The 20,345-nt window shown below is 26.9% G+C and overlaps 1 protein-coding gene across 2 annotated transcripts in view; it reads right to left on the bottom strand.

Annotated features, from left to right (window-relative positions):
- The window catches only part of AdamTS-B (ADAM metallopeptidase with thrombospondin type 1 motif B), a 140,844-nt gene extending 121,027 nt beyond the window's left edge, over positions 1-19,817 (bottom strand). For both annotated transcript variants that reach the window (XM_088200363.1, XM_088200371.1), the window contains exon 1: positions 19,542-19,817. The gene's annotated coding sequence lies outside the window, so the exon portion shown is untranslated. The remainder of the gene's footprint in view (positions 1-19,541) is intronic.
- Between the last annotated feature and the right edge of the window lie 528 nt (positions 19,818-20,345).

The following is a 20,345-nucleotide window of genomic DNA, read 5'->3' as shown; positions in this document are numbered from 1 at the left end:
TAATAAATAAATAAAAATTGAGATTTCTAATCACAACAATAAATTTTGCTAGAGAAATTTGGGGTAACGTATTTCATGCTTTTTAATAATTATTTAATATTATATAAATGAGCACTGTCCAAATTCTCTAGTCCATTGGCCATTTTTTTGTTTTGTAAATATTTCGGGGGATAAAATATATTTTGATGTTGGGAACTAAAAAAATATTTGAGGCGATCTTTTTTTAGCTTATTTTTTTAAATTTCATATTAAAAACATAAATTGGTTCGCGGGCCGCCAGTTGGGTAGCACTGGTATATATGTTACAGTGAAAATATATTTATAAATAAAAAAATAAAATAAATACATATATAATATGTATAGAAAATATTCGCAAAACTTTTTTAGCAAACATATTGGGTTTTACTGTGTACAATATTTTTTTTATTATAAATATATGTGACAGTGAATATATATAATATTACTAGTGAAAATACATTTTCACTTGTATTTCAGTAAAATCATATTGGAATACATTTTTACCAATAAATACAAATTCTTACGAGTAAAAATATATAATTTATCTGACAGGTGCTAGTGAAATTATATGCTGCTCTGGCGGGTATTTAATGGGCGTGTAGCGTGTAAAAAAACAACGATGATTATAGTCGTAACTTGATAAATCACCACCAGCGAATTTCGTTTTAAAAAAATAGTGTAGGGCGACACATCATCTGTTAAAGCCAAAATCAAACAAGCAGTGAAAATGCATTAAAAAAATATATTTATACTAGTGAAAATATAAATTTACTTAAAAATCACATTAACTGTAACAATTCATTTTTTGTTCAAAGCAAAACCTTACTTAAACGAATTAACAAAACCTAACTTAACTTAATAAAAATTCCAAAAATAACCACAGTAAATTTATTAATATTTTGTATTGCATTTATAGTGATTTATATAAAAAAAAACAGTGATTCTCAAAGTTTTATTTTATTATTTTTTTGTATTAGTACGTTTTAATAATTTATTTTAACACTTTTCTATTATCAAATTTTGTTAATTTATTTTACACATTTTTTATTATATCTATTATTTGGCTTTTGTGATTTTTTTTATATCGATTCAGAGGCTCTCAATATTTTTTATATAATTAATATAAAATATTTTTTGTGATATTCATTTATTTCGTACTATTTAATTTATTCGTATTATTTTCTATAAAAAATATTTATAATAAAGCTAATTTAATTTTAATAAAATTTATCATATTTTTTATTTATTTAATTATATATGTAAATATATCCCTATCGAAGGTACCCCAAAACAGTAACAGATCGACCACCGTACATGTACGGCGATAATCCTTAAAGTGTTAAAGGCATGGTTCAACAATGCACCCATTAACACAAATTAGCATTTCGAAGAAAACATAGCAATTGTTTATATTCACTTGGAGAGCAGCACTTGAACCACGAGAACCCAGAGACCAAAGAGACCAGCTCAAATAATTCTCTCATCTGTATTAATAAAAATTTGATAAAGAGAATAGTAGTAGTAAGAATTATTTTATTTTTTTAGCATATCGTGTTATTTTAAAATACAATATACCCTATTTTATATTTGCATCTGATAATAAAACATTTTAATTATAAATACTTTGAACTAAATATTTTCATTTCTTTCTTACGTATAAATATTAACTGTTATTTCTGAAGCTAGTATAGTGTTATTTGCTCCTTTATATTTTACAGGTAGCACTAATTTTAAATGATTCATAATATAAATTGTCAAAGTTTAAGTTAACCCCTATGTTAAACTTTCAAACGATGCGGGCCACTTTTAAGCGCCCACATTTCCCAGTCAAATCAAAACACTTTGCACCGTCTCGCTTTGCGCCAATCAATTCACACAACGATTTATTTTTCATACTATGAAAGCACTTGGGTACACACATCTTGACCTCGTTTCTCCGCAAATCATAACAATCGTAGAAATAACATTTACAATAATTCCTACACACTCTAGTATTCACGTTCATGCGTTGGCAAATAAACACAATCAAAGAGTTTACTTTGCAAGTCATACGAAAGAATTAAACGCAAAGAATAACAACGATGAAAGCGCCTTTTAAGCACGAATTCATGTCTAGTGCAATAAACTTGAAAAATAAAACTGTACTTAACTGAGTCGAGTGTGCGTTATGTCGAATTAACTAACTGCGACTGTTAAAAGTTGATTTTATACAGCGAATGAGTTTCTATTCTCCGCGTATGGATATGTCAAGTTAAGCTCGTTTCAGATACGTTAACGATTTCATTTATTGGTAAATTATTATTTTTAATAAATTCGATTTCGTTAAATGGTACATGTTGAACTTGAAATCGCTTTTAAATAGTAAACAATTAAATTTAACAGATCCAATTGTACGTAATTGTTTAAGTAAAAGCCTTCCTGGGCGTTTGCGGTTAAAGCTAATTGTGTGTTTAAATTTCTTATATACTAATTGCTTCGAGGCAATAGAGCATGGTTTTATTTAATTAAATGGTTATGTTTTTTAATTAAATTAAAACCTTTAGGTATAATTAAAAATAGTAAACCTCATGATATTTAATATTTATTTTTCAAAATAAAATAAATAAAATTTTTATTTTTTTATCATTGAAGAGCGTGTTCCGTAGTTATGTGAGATGACCTAAAGCTTAAAGATATTTATTGTAGATAGTTTTATGAGATGCTTAGATAACATCACAGTCTGTATTTTTATAGAAATATAAACATTTATATTAGATAGATAAATTAGTTATTCACTAAAATTTAATTAATCTTAAAGCTCAAAGTAATTTATATACACGTAAGATGTATTATGTACACAATATGTTAGCTTTGAGCAACACCGACATGTTGAAACGATGGGTATCGTTTTTAGTTTGACAGCTTTGAGAATCCCTGCACCGATCGGAATTGCAGCAATTCCAGTGGTGGAGTTGCACCTCGTTGGCTATTAACTGCAGTCGCAGGAATGCAGTTACTGCAACTGATGACAATCAACAACGACCGTGTGTCTTTTTTATTATTTATTTCATTATATCTAACGTCGTAGAAAATGTATTTTGCAAGTCCGTTTGATTTATGGCTACATGAAAATGTTTTGAAAGAACGGTGATGATTGAAGTTAATCGAAATAAATTTATTCAAGTATATACCAAATAAAATATTGGTTAAAAGAAAAAATATATAAAATATCGATTAAGAAATCAACAAATTATACGCTATTAGATACACAAGAAAACAATAATTACAAAAATAGTGCCGAGGTTAATTAGCAATACTTGTCTGTAAAGTACCGACCCAGTATTTACGTTTGTGTGTAACTATAATTCTAAACGCATTCGAATAAATTACACGTACGTTCGAGTAAATCCACCTCAATAAAATAGTGTCATACTTACACGTGTGTACATTTGTTGTATAATACCTACATGCTACATACGTTTTACCTAACGAATCTTACGTCTAAGCTCCAGATTCACATTAGAAGATAAATGACGCGAGGTCGCAATCCCAAATAATTTGTTCACTACGAAATAAAATCTGAGTGAACTCTTCGCACCTTTGATTGTTATGAAGTTGAAACGTGGCAACCATTTAGTGGTTAAAGCAGTGATTCTAAAGTGTTCCGCGAAATTATAAAAATTAGGATGCTAAATAAAATATTTTTTAACCTACCGAACTTTGAATGTCTATTTATCAAAAAATATTTTTTTACATAAACATTATAAAACAGCGAATTTACGTATATTTTAAATGCATTTAGATATGTTTCAAAAATCACAGTTGTTTTTTTTATAGAAATGTATTGCATGTTCACCAATACCAAAAATAATTTAAGCAATCGGTAGATCTTTGTGTTGAAAACAAACTACAAAGCGGAATCTCTATGGCTGGCAATGAAGATCGAATAACCGCTAAAATTACTAGTGAAATTTTGCGATCAGCCCGTTCACGCTTTTTCAAGGGTTACAAATATAGAATTTAGGCCTTTAAAAATATTGTGAAAAACGTAAAGAATATCAGAAGGTTGCGTGTTCAGATCACGTTGGAGTCACCACTTTTGCGCGGTAACTCCAATGAGCGCAGATTATGAGCAGGACCAGTAAAGATAACAGACGATAACTGTATTATAATATATTCTGACGACTCGTTAATGACCTTTATTTATTTTAATCGCTTTATATTTATACTAAATATTTAATACGATACACGTGTATTATTGATAATTATTTATTAATGAGCAGCATGTGTAAAATATTAATTACATACAATTTAATTAGTTTGTAACACATGTATAAAAATGAATTCGCTGTAGTCATGCGAATTTATTTTTAATTAAAATAATATGCAGTTAACTTGTTGTTCTAACAAAAAAATTTCCCGAGCGATAGTTATAAATTTATGTTTATAATTATTTTCATAAAAAACACACTTTGTCAAAACATTAAAAAAAGTACGATAGAAAAACAACACGTGTACAAATATTTAATAGTTTATATAAATCCGTTCGAGAAAGTTGTAAATGTTGTGTGTAACATGATTATGACGATTATAGAATTTAGAGGTTTTAAGGATATTTCTTTAGAGGCTAAAGACAACATATTAATAATTTTAGTTCTCTAATGAAATGTATTCAAATTATCATTAAATTTTTTTGCTTAAATTGTAAAGGGTTTTGTATTTTTTATTCCTTAAAGTCATTTTGTTTTATATTCTGATCTTTTATTGAATTTAACTAATAACGAATTTTAAACATAAATATGTTTATAAACCAGTAACATGTATGTATATTATATATATATAATATTAAGTATGTATGTAAAATTATTTATATTATTGAAGTAAACGTATTTAAAAAAAGTAACATTTTTTCTTATTAATTATATACATTTTATTTAAGCTAACAATTTATTGATGTACACTATGTTCAACCTAGTTTAATTTGTTTTAATTACTAATCATTATATTAAAAAAAAGGATAAGGAAAATCTAAGAAAATCTAATCTATGATGATCAGTTTTACAGGTATTAGTCACTGGTCTATTTACGTATGTTTCAGTATATCGATTATTTATGTTACATTCGAACAAATACTTCTTTAAATGTTTTGTAAATACACAAATGCATGATGTATGAAAAATATTTTTTATAAAAATAACTGTTATATGTATGCATATTTATATCATTAGTTTGATTACTATAGTGATTTTGGTGCTCTAAATATTTTCTCATAATCAAAAATAACAAGAACCACTGAGTGTGAATTATTGTTTTATTAAGCATAAAATAATTTGTCGCATAATGTGCTAAAAATCGCACCTACTAATGCTATTTTTTCAATCTCATAATTATTAAATTTTGTAGTGTGAGGTAATTAAAATTAGCACGGGTATAAAAATATTATGGATATGAACCGTCGTAAATAACATTTTAACGATTATGTAAATAGTAGAAAAATACTAAGATTAACTTTCAAACTTTCTGCGTTGATTTTCATGGTTCACATTTAACCAGTGAATTGATTTAAAAAAATACAACCATTTTAAAAAGCGTCGTTGAATGACATCGACGAATTTTAAGGAATGACAGTATCTATACTTAATTGTATTTAATAATTAAATAAGTTATTAGAACCACATATAACATATACATAAATACATAAGGACATACTTTAGATGAAACTCTTCCAAAGTATTTGCGCTTCACCCTTTTCACTAAATATTCACAAACGTCACACGTGTAAGAGTCGCAAAGTTAAAATGATATATATTTAGTTTCTCTATTAATATATACTGTTCTGTATCATTTTATATAAATTCTTGTTTTGAGTTTCCTCATATCTATACTGAAAACATATGTTTCTTTCTACTTAATTTATGGTTTATATATAAAATTCAATCGTATCAAGTTAACTGTAAACGAATAATTTGTTCAATAAAGGATTAACGTCAAGTTTTGGTTAGAGAGTTCAAAGATAGTTTAAAAAATCACCTCTTTAATATATAATTAAAAAAGAGCAATGTTAAATAATATAAAAATGTATTGTTTTAACATAAGCTTCATTTTATATTGTAAATGGATTTTTATATGAAGAAAATTATTATTACACAAAAAAATATTTCTTTTTCATGTATAAAGTAAATATTAAAATATGTAGAAGGGAAATTTATAAATGTAACGGTAAACGCTTTTAACGAAAAATTGTAAATGGCAGTATTTCATGAATCGTTTATATTATTCATAAAATATGATACTAATTCATAGAATTGAATTCCTTGAAAACCTCTGTTTTTGAGTAATTATATCAGCCAATACAAAATCAGGTCATAGCATTAATATAATGAGAATGAAACCGTTGATTACTTGTTATATGTATAATACATAATATGTGAAAAATATATCTGTATTTTTTCATTAGAAAATGTAATGGCAATTCGTCTAAAATTTATTTTGAGTGAAAAATCATTATAATTGTGTATTTATAAATTAGTTTATCGACTGTCCGTCTGTCGAATCATGCGACACTCACTTATCCAGCCTTTGCATAAAACGAGTTTTTAATTAATTAGTAACACAAATCACCGATTTACAGACTTTAATATTAGTCTTATGTCTCACTACATACTCAGTAGTTATTGACTGTGTTGACACCATTGTAACGCATTGGTCTAACGGTGTAATAATATAAAAAAAATATTTAACAAAATAGAGACTGTATGTAAGCAAATGCAATAGGAAAGTGAATATTTAAAGCACAGCTGCGAAACAATTAAAAAAATGCTATAAAAATCTGACAATAACATCACAAAAACAGATAATCAGATAAGATAAGAAAAAGGGCACAGCTCAATTAAAATTTGACAGCAAAAGAATTGTAATAAATAAATATGTAATAATTCAAATTATGCTTAGAAATTAAAAGTCAAAATCTATGTGAAATATATATTGAAATAAAATTTTGCCTTAATTTAAGGAAATACATTTTATCTTGTCGGCTTTTTAATATGTGTGATGTATGTAGTTACTCTTATATTTTTGTATATATTAGTAAGTATACAATTTTTTTGTTCCTTTAGCTATGCTTTAAATTTGAGATAAGATATCGGCATTTAAAACTGTAAGGAGAGAGACAAAAATCTAAATTTCCTTAAGATTGTTGATTCAAATATATTTGTATCGAATCATATTTGACTATATTTGACCTGACTTAATTTCCGACTTCATAGTTTCCTGTATCATGAGAATGTGTGAATGTCGTTTCGATTCATAAAAAATATGATTATCGAGAATTTCGATCATAAACTGTAAAATATGTTTATTAAAATGTGGGCAGGCTTAAGTGGATTAGCAACACAGTTTCTGTTTACGTCTATTGATTGTAAGCTCTAATAATATTTTATAATTAATAAAATAAATATCACTGATTTACAGACATTGATTTTAGTCGAGTGTTTCACTTGCAACGCATTAAGCGAACACCTGTCTGTTACAGCGGAATATTTACCATAAATAATTAAAATAAAATATTAATTAAGAATTAGTCATGCAAAATATAAACTTGTTAAAAGGTTCTTTTACAACCCTGAATAGTTGAAATAATAAACTAAAGTGCTATTTATACTATCTACATAATCAGCGAAATAATGCATTCAAATTGCATAATCGCACAGTTAATAAGGAAGTGTTATTTAACATATTCGTTAGAATTATACCAAATGGCTTATAAAATATAATATTATAAAAGCAAAATTGGCGAGTCTAAAAATAATCACATGGTGTTTTTGCGTTCAATAAAATAATATTAGCATAAAATTAAAATATTATTAATTAATGCAAATCAATTGAAATTTTATTAATTAATACAAAATCTCTCATCGGCTCGAGCGGTTCAGAGCAAAAGCGTTATAATAAAATTCAGATGTGATAAATCCTAAAAGGTTAATTGAGTGAACTACAAAAAAAATAACAACGCAATAATAAATTATTAAATAGTTGATAGAGCTGAATTTGACGGATTTAATTACTTACGAGTCAAAATTGAATGAAAATGTTATGCCTTAGGTATTATAACATAATGAATAGTAATTATGAGAGGTATAATGGTGGGTTACATGGCAGAATTCAGTTTCAGTGTTTATCAGACATTTGAGGAACGCCCTTTTTGTTGGTTTCAAAAAAATAAAATCGACGATCAATCAGACGTACTATAAGCGCCACAAGAACGAGGAGCTTAAAATTTGCATTTAAATGAAACGTGCAACAAATTTAACTTTGAAATTTAAACCCTATCGATCATATTTTAGCGAAAATTTACTTTATTTTTTGATAAAAAATATATGTGAAAGTATAAATATTTTTGGGGACTCTTTATGTTGCCTTAATTCAGATATAATATAATCACATTGATCGGATTAGTATTTCATTTTGATTATAACAAAAATGGTTACTCATTTGGAGGACCACAAATTTATAATATATAACTGAAAAATTCACATTCACCGAAATAGTTGTGAAACGTACATTTTTTGTTCAAACCCAAACAGTGTAACTAGCTTATACGGCATAGAACTGCATGTTAATATTTCTTCAGTAAGACGAATATTGACAGTGTTACAGACCCATGTTAATTCATCACAGATAGAAAATGCAGTATGGTGATGTATGTCTGTTACTCCAGAAAGTGTACGAGTGGGCGTTTACAAAGGACGCAAAACACTAATACGTTAAAAAATATTAAAGAGCTATTCATGCACTTTCTGTGCCCTATAAAATGCCATAGGAACTTCTTTTGAATTTGAATATTTAAGATTTTGGTACAAAAGTCTATTAAAATAATAAAAAATAAAAATAAAATAAATTAAAAGCCACACAAATTTTATTATAAATAATTTTGATTCAGATTTCTATACAAAGAGTACTGAAAATGATTGATTTATTTTTTTAAATAAATTATTATTTACTATGACTTATTCTAGATAAGCACCTATCAATCGATCTCAAGGTCTCGCGTATCATTACTCTTATTTAACCATCCATCTCACTGCTGTTTCTATTCAATTAAACCTAATTATGATAGAGCTAGCCCTAATGGGCCGACCTTGCCTCTTCATTATTCGAATAGTCGTTTGTATCATTTTTATTGCTATACAACATTAGCAATGATGCTACGACGACACTTTTGCAAATTGCAAACGGCAGTTTGGCGCTTTTATATCGCCACTTTTAATGGCGATAACGATGCCATTTTTTATGGGACACTAAAGTTTCCTTTTTGATTTACGACAATCGACAAACAAGCTAGAGAGATATTATCATAATGTGTAGTTAAAGGATCGTCAATCCATTATGAGGTGGCAGATTTTTATTAAAATTACACTTTAGCAATGCGGTTAATTATGAACTGCTCGAGAGCAATAAAATCATGAGATTAGATTTGTTCATGAATACGATGATATATCACAATTAACTAGCCTCGCGTGAGATGATGGAGATAAAAATTTTAATTGCATCTTCGACCTCATGGCGCCTCTACTATTGAAAAATGCATTAAATCTTCGTAAGAGTAACATTAATCATTAAATCAGATGATAACGTCTTGAGACAGGTGAGTTGACAGGAATTTTAAAAGTTAATACCAACTGATTATTGGTAGGATTAAAATGTACGGTGTTAATAAACATTTTTTTCAAATAGATAGATCATCAATAACTCTATAACAACACAAAATTATACTAGTTTTTGTAAACTGTAATATTATATAAACATAAAAGCACTTATAAAAAAATAGATCCTCTGCTATCTTAAAATAAAATTACTTAAATGAACTACTTGCAGTGAGAAAGTGTATCACAAAAAATTATAGAACATATTTGGTAAACTACTGACTTTGACTTTACCTTATAGTAATAAATCCACTTAGACGGAAAGGTTATTGCTGACGAGAAAAATAATTGTTCTATACAATTCTAAAGCTTCTCAATGTGTGACTAAATACAATTTATATGTATCGAAATTTTATATTATTTACCGGTTTCAATAAAAAAAACAGTTGAATTAAAACAAAAATAAACAATATTTGTTTGTATGTATGTATATAACATAAGTATGCCATAATTTGTTAAAAAATCAAATAGCGGTGCTTATCAAAAATATATGGAATCAAGGTATATTTTTTTAGAAGGATTTTAAATGATATATGAATATAAATGTGACCTTTGCTATAGTAAAAAAATATTATATGCTGTATTTTGAGTGCTGGATAACATATTTGAGCAAACGCAATCAACACTCATAAGTAAGTAGACCAGATTCTCTCTTAATATTAAGTACCTCTTCTTCACTAATAAGAGCTAATGAAGGCGTAACTAAAATTCACACAAAATTTTGAAACAGATATTTTGTTACTAACTGGTTTCTATTTTTTATCTTTTAGCGGCATTTTTTGTGACACGATTTTGCAGTCTGTTTTTAATGCAATTTAGTGTCACAGTCTAATTGTTTAATCCGTTATTTAAAATGTATTTCTTTACAGGCGGTCTCTATTCTAGGAAAATATTTGTATTATTCAATTCTTACCAGGCGCGGGTGGTGAGATACTTTCCTTCTCAATCGTTTGCGTGTTAAGTGACGAGAGTGAGTGAGAGATAAGAGCATGCAGTCAGCATGCTCTTATCTCACACGCGAGCGATCGAGAGAAAAAGTATTTAACCGCCCATCTCTGATTCTTATATTGATGTAAGTTTCATGCGTTACAACCGGGTAAACACAGTCACACCTACAAATAAATATTGAGACACCAGACTAAAATCAAAGTGTACGTTAATAATTAAAAAATATTTTCTTAACTTACAATCAATATATACCACTATGCATAAACTAGCTCAATTTTATTATTATTATTATTTATCCGTGAGATTAGAAAAATTCAATATGTGATGAGTGCTTCAAATCATAATTGTAATTTTAATTATAAAATCATTAATTTTAATCTTAAATACACGATAGTACCGGGAAAATGTATGTGTTTTTATAAGATTTGAATATGACGTTATCTTTTAGCGTATTCCTTTCATTATTCTCAAAATGCGTAATAGTATTTTTTGTGGTAAAAGTGTTTTTATGACTATAATTTATGTCTAATGCCGCAAATTATTTTGTATATGTTATAGCTTTATAGCTCTAAAAAACGGTAAGCATATAGGAAAGGCTTAGCGATACTTTATACACTTTAAAGGGCAATACATATTTAAACTACGTATAAAATTTGCGTGAAACGTAAATAAAAGTAATCACGATATTACAATTAAATATAAATTGAACAACCGAAATTCAAAACCAAGATTTTTAGGGCAATCGCGTTTCAACAATTTTTTTAAATGCGTTTTTTCACAGAGGAATAAACATAAAAATAACGGCATCAAGAGAGTAAGGTATGAATTATGAAAAAACACATTCAGAATATTATATCACGATAAAGCATCACAAACATTGCTGCCAGTTTATATTTTTTGCACAAATTTTCATATTTTCATGACCGCACTCACATGTTTGCTTAGATGTTATGTACAAAGCAAGATAAATGCCTATCAGGGCAGCTTTAAAAATTTAAACTTCAGGGCACGTATTTTTATAATTATATATTTATAAATTTAAAAAAGATTAATATTATGTATGTGTTATATTACTCTTTCAGGTAGCTGAAGAAATCCTCTTTCGAAGTGCTTTTAACATAAATTAAAATCTAGTCAATTTACACCATTAAGTAAGTTCTAAAAAACTCCAAATAAAACGTCTGTATATACGAAATATGGAATATTTAGTGAATGCACTAAGACTTCTATAATTTTTGCTAAAAACGAATTGTCTGAATATTTTTATTTACGTATTGGTTAAGTGGTTTCTACTTGGGCAAAACAAATGGCATCGATCGATAAGAATCGATTGCTTTTTTTAAGTTAAAGTTGAGCTGTACTTAGCGGAACAGATAGTTTCATTCACTGGTAGTAGCTTATGATACGCAACATTACATTCTTTGAATTTAATCCAGCCTTTGCGATGGTTTTTATTGACTCACAGTTATGCTCGTGATTATTTACTACTTCATCGCCTAATTATTGAGCTTCTTGACCATCTCAAGCTTATGAATGCTTCAAATATATCTATGACTTATCTACTACGACTTTTAGCATTTAAATAATCTTCATCATCGTCCTTATATATACATCACATATTTTTTCATGGAAGTTAAGTAGAAGCGCTTTAAATATTTGACAACCTCGCACTCATTATTTCGCATTCCAGCGTGCTGCATTTGTCAATGTAATACGTTTAGCATTTAGAAATTCTAATCCTTCAGATATTTTCTATATATATTTTATTAACTTAAATAAACCTAATTAAAAAAATACTTGAAAATTTGATTATACGCGCTTTAAAAATAGCGAGAAACACTGTACTATAAAATTGCAACTAATCATAAAAAATGCGTTTAACAGCTAAACGCACACCTGCATTTAAAAAAAATGTGATTATTAAATTAATAATGTGTTTCGAGGTATGTTAAATAACTTACATTTATTAAGCAATTATAAGCAATTTATAATCAAAACATGGTAAATTTTTAAGTTACGTGATCGAATAATCACCATCTTAATATTAGAGAAATATCAATTTATTAGTTAAATATTTTTAATTTCAACCCGCGTTTGTAAATATAAATTTAAAAAAATATCTGTTTAAATATACAGATCAACAATGTTGAAGTTAAGAAGTGACATATAGGTTAAAGTCAAATATTAATTCATGACAAACATTAGCATGTATTTTTTTTAAATTAGTAAAAAAAATACGTTTGACAATTTATTTTAAGAAAATGGCAGTGTGATTATAAAACATTTTATCTTATTAAATATAATTAAACTAAAAGCTACTACAGAAATTTTTGGGAAATTTTTTTTAATTAGATTTTTCTGTCATTTTTATTATAAAAATTTATTAACTATATAAATTATGATATTACATATAGTTAAGCGATTATTTAATTGCCATTTATATTAAAAAATATAAACATATTTATGTAACCAAAATTTAATATTAGCCTTAAGGGGACGGAAAGTGACTAAAAAGTCCGGACGGGGGGACGACTGGACCCCAAAGTTCAATTCAGAATTATCATTATGCTTGTTAAGTACTTGCTTTATCGATCAGTAATATATTTATTTATAGAAACAAATACTGACGCGTGAAGATAAATAACAGACGTATCACTAATTAGTCGCTGGCGTTTAAGGGGTTAAATATAATATACCTATATGTATATGTAGATGTAAATTTAAAACATATCAATATCGTTTTATTAGTTTAAAAACAGGTATAATATATAGCTAATTTTTTTAAATAAAATAGTAAATATTTACAAATATAAACGTGCACTTTCTTACAAAATTGTAGATTATTATTATCTACAATTTTGAAAGAACATTTTATTACTGCAGCATTTATTTTATTTTAGAAAGAAGTTAGTTTATAAATAATATATCTTAATTATTTATCTGTAAGATAATTTTTAATACATTTTTACATATTACAGTTATATTTATACATTATACAACATTTTATGTCAAGTCTTCGCAATCTATTTTTTTCTAGTTTTAATTATTTTAATAATAATAATAATAAAATAACTAAATAGTATTATATTTTTAATTACAACGATTACTATTCCCCACATTATTTTTATATACATATGTATATTACTTCAATAAAAAAATAATGCAATAAAAGATATTTTTCAAGATTTTTCAGATTTTTATGTAATGGGTATTTTTAAGTATATAAAAAAACATTTATGTACATATCTTTTTTGTAGGTGTTTATATAGATTATTTTTACCAATATAATTTTTATAAAATAAAACTATCCAGGAATCTAATTTTTTTATGATTTTAAATAAGGCTGTTGTTTTAAATTTAACGTTGAGCTCAAAATTTCCACCGCTGTTGCTTAATTGATATACAATAATCCAGCATCTGCCTAAGTTTGATTTAAACCCCAAATAAGTAAAAAATCTCATTGAAATAGCCGATGTAACGCAAAAACGAGATTGAAGGAAACCGCGGAGAAAATGTTTATTATTTCTGAAATTGAGATTAATTGCTTTGCCTCATGCTCATGAGCTCAGAATAAATATTAAATAAATAACATCTATTTGAAAGATGAATTATTATTAAAGCGGCGTGTAGGATAATAATAAAATAACGATATATTAACCACTGAAAATACGAATACGAAGTACCCGGAGCGTTTCTGTTCATAAAACAAATTGAAGGCATAATGACTTTGATCTCAAAATGATCTTTTATAAAATATTTATTGCGAGGGTCTGCTAATTAAAAATTACAATACATGACTAAAAAGTAACTTATGGAATAAAGCTGCTAAATGGATTGAAAAAAAAAGTTTCTCTGCAAATTTATTCACAATAGCTCAACCTAAAAATTACAGATAATAATCAACACAATATCTACATTATAATAAAATCATGTAAATCTGATTTTTTTATTATTTAACTGTTATTTTACAAAAAAAATCGGCGTACTACCGTGTGAATTCCACACTCCCGATATTACATCGGCTTAGAAATCAATCGGATAGTTGGATGTTTTGAACAATATTCCTCGTCTAGTTTTAAGAAGAAGAAATTGCTTTTAACAGATTAATATTAATCTGTGTAAAGTAATTTCTGTACTATGTAAAATGATAAAATTATAATATTAAAATAAAATTAATAATGCGTTAAATGACAATTTAAGTTGTGAATTTAACAGGTAGAGCTTTGACATTTGGATATATCACAACGCCCCTAAGCTTTATATATATTATATAAATATTGAAAATTTGATTCGATCTATTTAACATAAGTTTTATTGTTTTAGCTACTGCTGCAGATAGCAACGCCAACTTTTAAAAGCTACCGGACAAGCGCCACCGCACTATTATTACCGAACTATTATTAAATCTGTAAAGATAAACGAGCTATAGATATATTGAGATGGCTTTTCATTTTCACACGGTGTTTTTATCACAGCTTCTTATGTATATTTCAAGGTCGTGCCGAATTACCACGTGTATGTATTTGATAAGTGTTAAAAAAATTGCGTGACATGCATGCAAATGTGCATCGTTATAAATGTCGGAAAAAAATGTATATGTTATTTAACACTAAGCTGGTGCCAAGATAAATAAACTATGCGTTAAATTTGTAATTATCTCAAATACAATAAAAGCGTGTGAATTTTTATAAAATTATTATCATTTGCGGTTTAATTCTTAATAACTTATATATTTACATATTTTATTTATCAATCAGAATCGTTAATTAAATACTTTGTAGACCCAACAAAATATTCGTATCTATGTGGTATATAATACATGGGTTTTTCAGGGCTTACCTAACCAAATAGTAATAGCTATACTTCGATAATTTTAATTAAAGTTAATCATTTATTTTAATATATAAAAAATAATCTTATCACGTTTAAGATAATCTCAATCAGCATAAAACCACAATTTATGATTTTTATATTAAATTAGGTAATCCAAAAATATTTTGGGATTACCTAATTAACTTTAAATTACCTTAAATTTAAATATAAGAACAAAATGCCTAAATACATACTGCTTTAAAGGCTAGATCTTCAATTAAATATACTTAAATTTGTATTTAGTTATCTTTCCTTGTCTCATTGTAAAATTTTTTTTCTTCAATTTTAACCATTTTTTTACATTTTTATTTTTTAATATATTGTAACTTATAACAAAATTGTAAAAATTTTTATAAACCAGTAAAATTTATTTTATGTAATGGTCTGTAAAACTAAGTATGTGTATTGATCTATAAAAGACTGAAATTTTAATTAATATTTTAATTTCGACACAAAAAAATATAAAAGCTGATGTTTATTCATTTTTTATGTTTAACATCTTAATCTAAATATCAAAAATAAATCCACATATATAAAATTATGTATGGTTGATGACAAAAATGTAACATATAACTGTTTAATCTTGATAGTGCATATTAACTAACATAATACTCTTACAATTTCTCTGCACATTAGCTTAAAGCTATAATTTTGATTCTAATCAAAATTAATTTATTAATATCATGAAAATTATCTTTAATTACATTCACGCAGATACGACTAAAAGCCCAAGATAAAATATATTATTGCAATATTTTATCTCGCTGTTAAAATGTAGTTACAGCGCTGTTTCATTCCTGATTTGTTTTTTTATCTTAGATGAAATTATTGTATTTAGAAATACAAGGTAGTGAATTTTTTCAAAACTTTATTACTAATATTACAGAATTAATTCAATCTAAAGATAAAACCATAAACTATGGATAATTTAATATAATGGTTCAGTTTTATGTTATCAACTCTGAATATCCTTGATACAGTCTTATTGATTGAATAAGTTTGATTGATTGAATATTACATATATTATATTGCTACAAACCGTACACTTTTGCTTAATACAAATTGAAATGTAAATAATATTAAGATTTTTTATTCAGTAAACGGAAGTCGTACTTGCGGCAATAATACAAAAGGAAGTTTGAAACACAATTAGATTGTGTTACATTGATACAAAAGCAATTAAGGCAGAGGTTTTCAGCCTATCATATTTTCATTGTTTTTAAAATAAATGTATACATTATTATTACTATACCAAATAATAACAGTTACAAAATATAAAAAGGCAGTATAAAAATAATGCATTGCGTTATTTTTAAAAATTAAAAGATGATGTTTTTTACAATTGCTGCTTTAAATGAATATAAATAAGACATATTTTCTAAGATTGATTTTTCATAAGGAATATTTTTTTTTATTTTATTTCCTTATTTTTTTTCTAATTCGCAATCAGACTTGTTTTGTAAATTATGATGTTGACAGATATACAAAGTGACGCAAGCTACGTGAAATATCAATTTGGGATTTTGCGAGGTGCCCCGCGAAAAACTTTCATCTGCTGTTGATTAAAAATGTGTGCCACTCCATCACACGCCATCCATCAGTGTGAAAGAGCAAGGGTCTTCCCAAACCTTTGAGGGGAAGGAACCTCTCAGGCTGGCCGTCTGAGGTAGAGCGCGAAGCACTACCTAGGACGAACAAAGGGCTTGCTTGCGTTTTTTGCAAAGAACCGCTCACCCGGTCGTCAAAAGCTGGGTGCCCACCCGAATGGTTGGACTCATTACCAGTAATGGCAGTGGTGCACGTAATGGATTGCATATAGTTATATCTCTGTTGATTAAAAAATATTAAGAAACACTGTTGAAGCTTAATAAATTAGCGGTTTATTTAATAAAAAAATCATTGCTTTGTATTAACTTAACGTATTCAATATAAAGCATTGCTTTATTATTGTCATACAAAAATAACAGTTTTTTTGCAACTATTTTATGTATGCCGTGAAACAAATAGTCAAATGGGTACCGCACAAATAAAACAAAAATTAAAAACAGCATGTTTTGAAATCTGTTCCTTGAAGGTTAACATTACTGCGGTAAGAAATGGTGAGAAATGGTGGACGATAACCAGAAGAGATCAGGACAATGGTTAGATAGCAAAAAAGCTTCAAAACATGCACTTAAAAAATACTATGGTGATATATAATAGAATGACACAAAACACAAAAAAAATTACAATATTATAATATTGAACCCATTTTACTTATTGTGCGACAATATTAGATATGTTAAATAAATTAGACAAACAAATGTTGCAAAATTAAGACAATGAGAGTAGTCTTAAATAAAAATAGATTTTCTAGTTGATAGATTGGAATGGTTAAATGATCAAGAAATATTGAAGATGAAAGTCATAGTATTCATATATAAGCTACAAAATAATATGTTACCAAAGTATTTGAATAAGAAATAAAGATGTACATGAATTTAATGCTAGAAATAGAGAAAATTTAAAGATAATTCGGTACAAGAAAACGAGTACGGCTAGGGGAATTATGTACGGAGGTATTAATTTATATAATATTATTCCTAGGACAATTCGCAAAAATAAAATATAATAGGCATTAAGAAATAAATGATAATATTAGGTATTTTTTTTTATATTTCCTGTTTATGTTATACGCTTAGTTAAAATTTGTTGATGTAAAAATTAGCTATAAAGCTAAATAAATTAATTAAATATATAGTACGGTGCAATTCTGTGTGAATTATTCATCGATAGTTTTTTAAGCCTATACAGCGAAAGTATATTGTAGTGAAATTGAAACCATGCATATAAAATTAACCGTAAAACATCCGATGTTGGTAAACAGACTTAATATAGACAAAATGCGGGACATTTAACCTATATATTAAACCAATTAAGATTAATTTTTGTTGCTCACTCTCCATTAAGACTTTTTTATTTGAAATATCAAATTTAATAATCAGAGTGATAGTATAATATAAAGGGCATTTACAATATTTTTTTAGAAACAATAAATCGTTGGCAAAAAAACATTTTTGTTAATGAAGACTGTTTTTAATAATAAAACTATAATTAAAATAAATATAGCGTTTTATATCTCACTTAAATAATCGGTCATTTTACATATAATAACAATAGCAACACTTTCTCCTGATATAAAAGTTTATTGAATGCTGAAATGATATGCACTTTAGCAAGAAACATCCGTTCGTACGTACGTACGTACAGTTTTTTTTATTTAATATTGATAAATGCTTATCTCAAAACAGATGTTTGTGTTAGATTTATGTGAATGACAAGTTTACCTATTTATATTTTGACAAGTTTACCTATTTATATTGTGTTAGGAAGTGATATTATATGTATACAAGGATTAAACCATTCAAATCATACCTAATCGTTTTATAACAGAACATTTTCATTATTAATTTATTATAGTATTTATTATATAGTGAAGCTATTTGCAGCGGGCGCATGCAAATAGCTTCGCTAGTATCGCGCCGAGAGCAGCTGAATTTCAGAATGAAAAATTGGCAATTGCCAAAAAAGAACACATTTTTAATACAAATTGTAGCAACGCTTTCGATGTTAATTTTTTTTATTTTTTTCTCAGCCTACTTGCAAATCGTATTTTTTTAACATATCAATGCGAATTCAAGTATTACCATGTAATAGTATGCAAAAATCGAAATTTCGCGTTTTTAAATCGACTACCGGTACAAGGACGGCCCAAACGTTAAATTGCACAATCGGCTTTTTAAATTTAGTCGAACGCATAATGGTATGTAAATTTGCACACACATAAAAAGAACATGTGTAAGATAAATAATTAAAAAACACGTGAATATCGGGCAACATTTTCATAATTTACATGAGAAGACTGATAAAAAAGATCGTAAAAGTGGCGCCTGTGATGTCCACACAAATGTATTTATATTATCGGAGCACAATTGATAAATGGTACATTAGATTTTATATTATTAATTAAATAGTTTTACTCACCGATTATTAAAATGACGATTTTGAATCAAATCTATGCGGCTCTTATTGTCGATATTTTGCACTTTTCAATTAAAAACTAAACGTCAAACCCCGGTTTAATTTTACCAATTGACGTTTTTCTTCTATTAAAAAATGACTATCCTTAGGTGTGGAAGCTCATGCAATTTTTTTGTTTTTTGTTTTGTGTCAGTGTCGTATAGTTCGGGAAAGAATCTCGGTCCCGTGCGGAAGACGCGGTGCCGAGACGTCCGCGCGGGCCGATGTCTGGCCAACACTAACTCGTGGAGGTCCCTCTTGCCTCTATAATGGTAATGGTTTATTGAACAGCCAATTCTTCTCATATTTTTCATTTTACATTTTAAACTTTTATTTTATCTTTAGGACACCATTAAAACAGGGTTGCCTTATATATTGGCTAATTATATAATATAAAATAAAATAATAATAAATTTAAAAAATCTTAAATAAAAAAAACTTTAGTTGCATAGTTACATTAGCATTACCATCTTTCATTTGTTTTTATTATTTTTTTAAACAAGCAATTATTACAATTTTGTTATCAGTTATTCTCATTGCCCTATTTCGTGATTTTTGCAACATATATGATTTATTTAGCACATACAATATTGTTGCACAATTTTTAATATAAGGATAATTGAAAATATTGTTAATTGTATATATTAATATTTATACCTAATATATTTCTCATCTTAAAAAACAATCTATTTTATAAATATATAATTACAGTATTATTTATACTCTCTTAATTATAGACTCTTAACATATATTTCATTATTGATATTT

Source organism: Plectrocnemia conspersa, unplaced genomic scaffold, assembly GCF_051122295.1.
Source record: "Plectrocnemia conspersa isolate PC_06_02 unplaced genomic scaffold, ASM5112229v1 ptg000001l, whole genome shotgun sequence".
In the NCBI taxonomy this organism is placed as follows: Eukaryota; Metazoa; Arthropoda; class Insecta; order Trichoptera; family Polycentropodidae; genus Plectrocnemia; species Plectrocnemia conspersa.
Note: the sequence above shows the minus strand (reverse complement) of the source record. Positions and strands in the feature narration are given on the sequence as shown.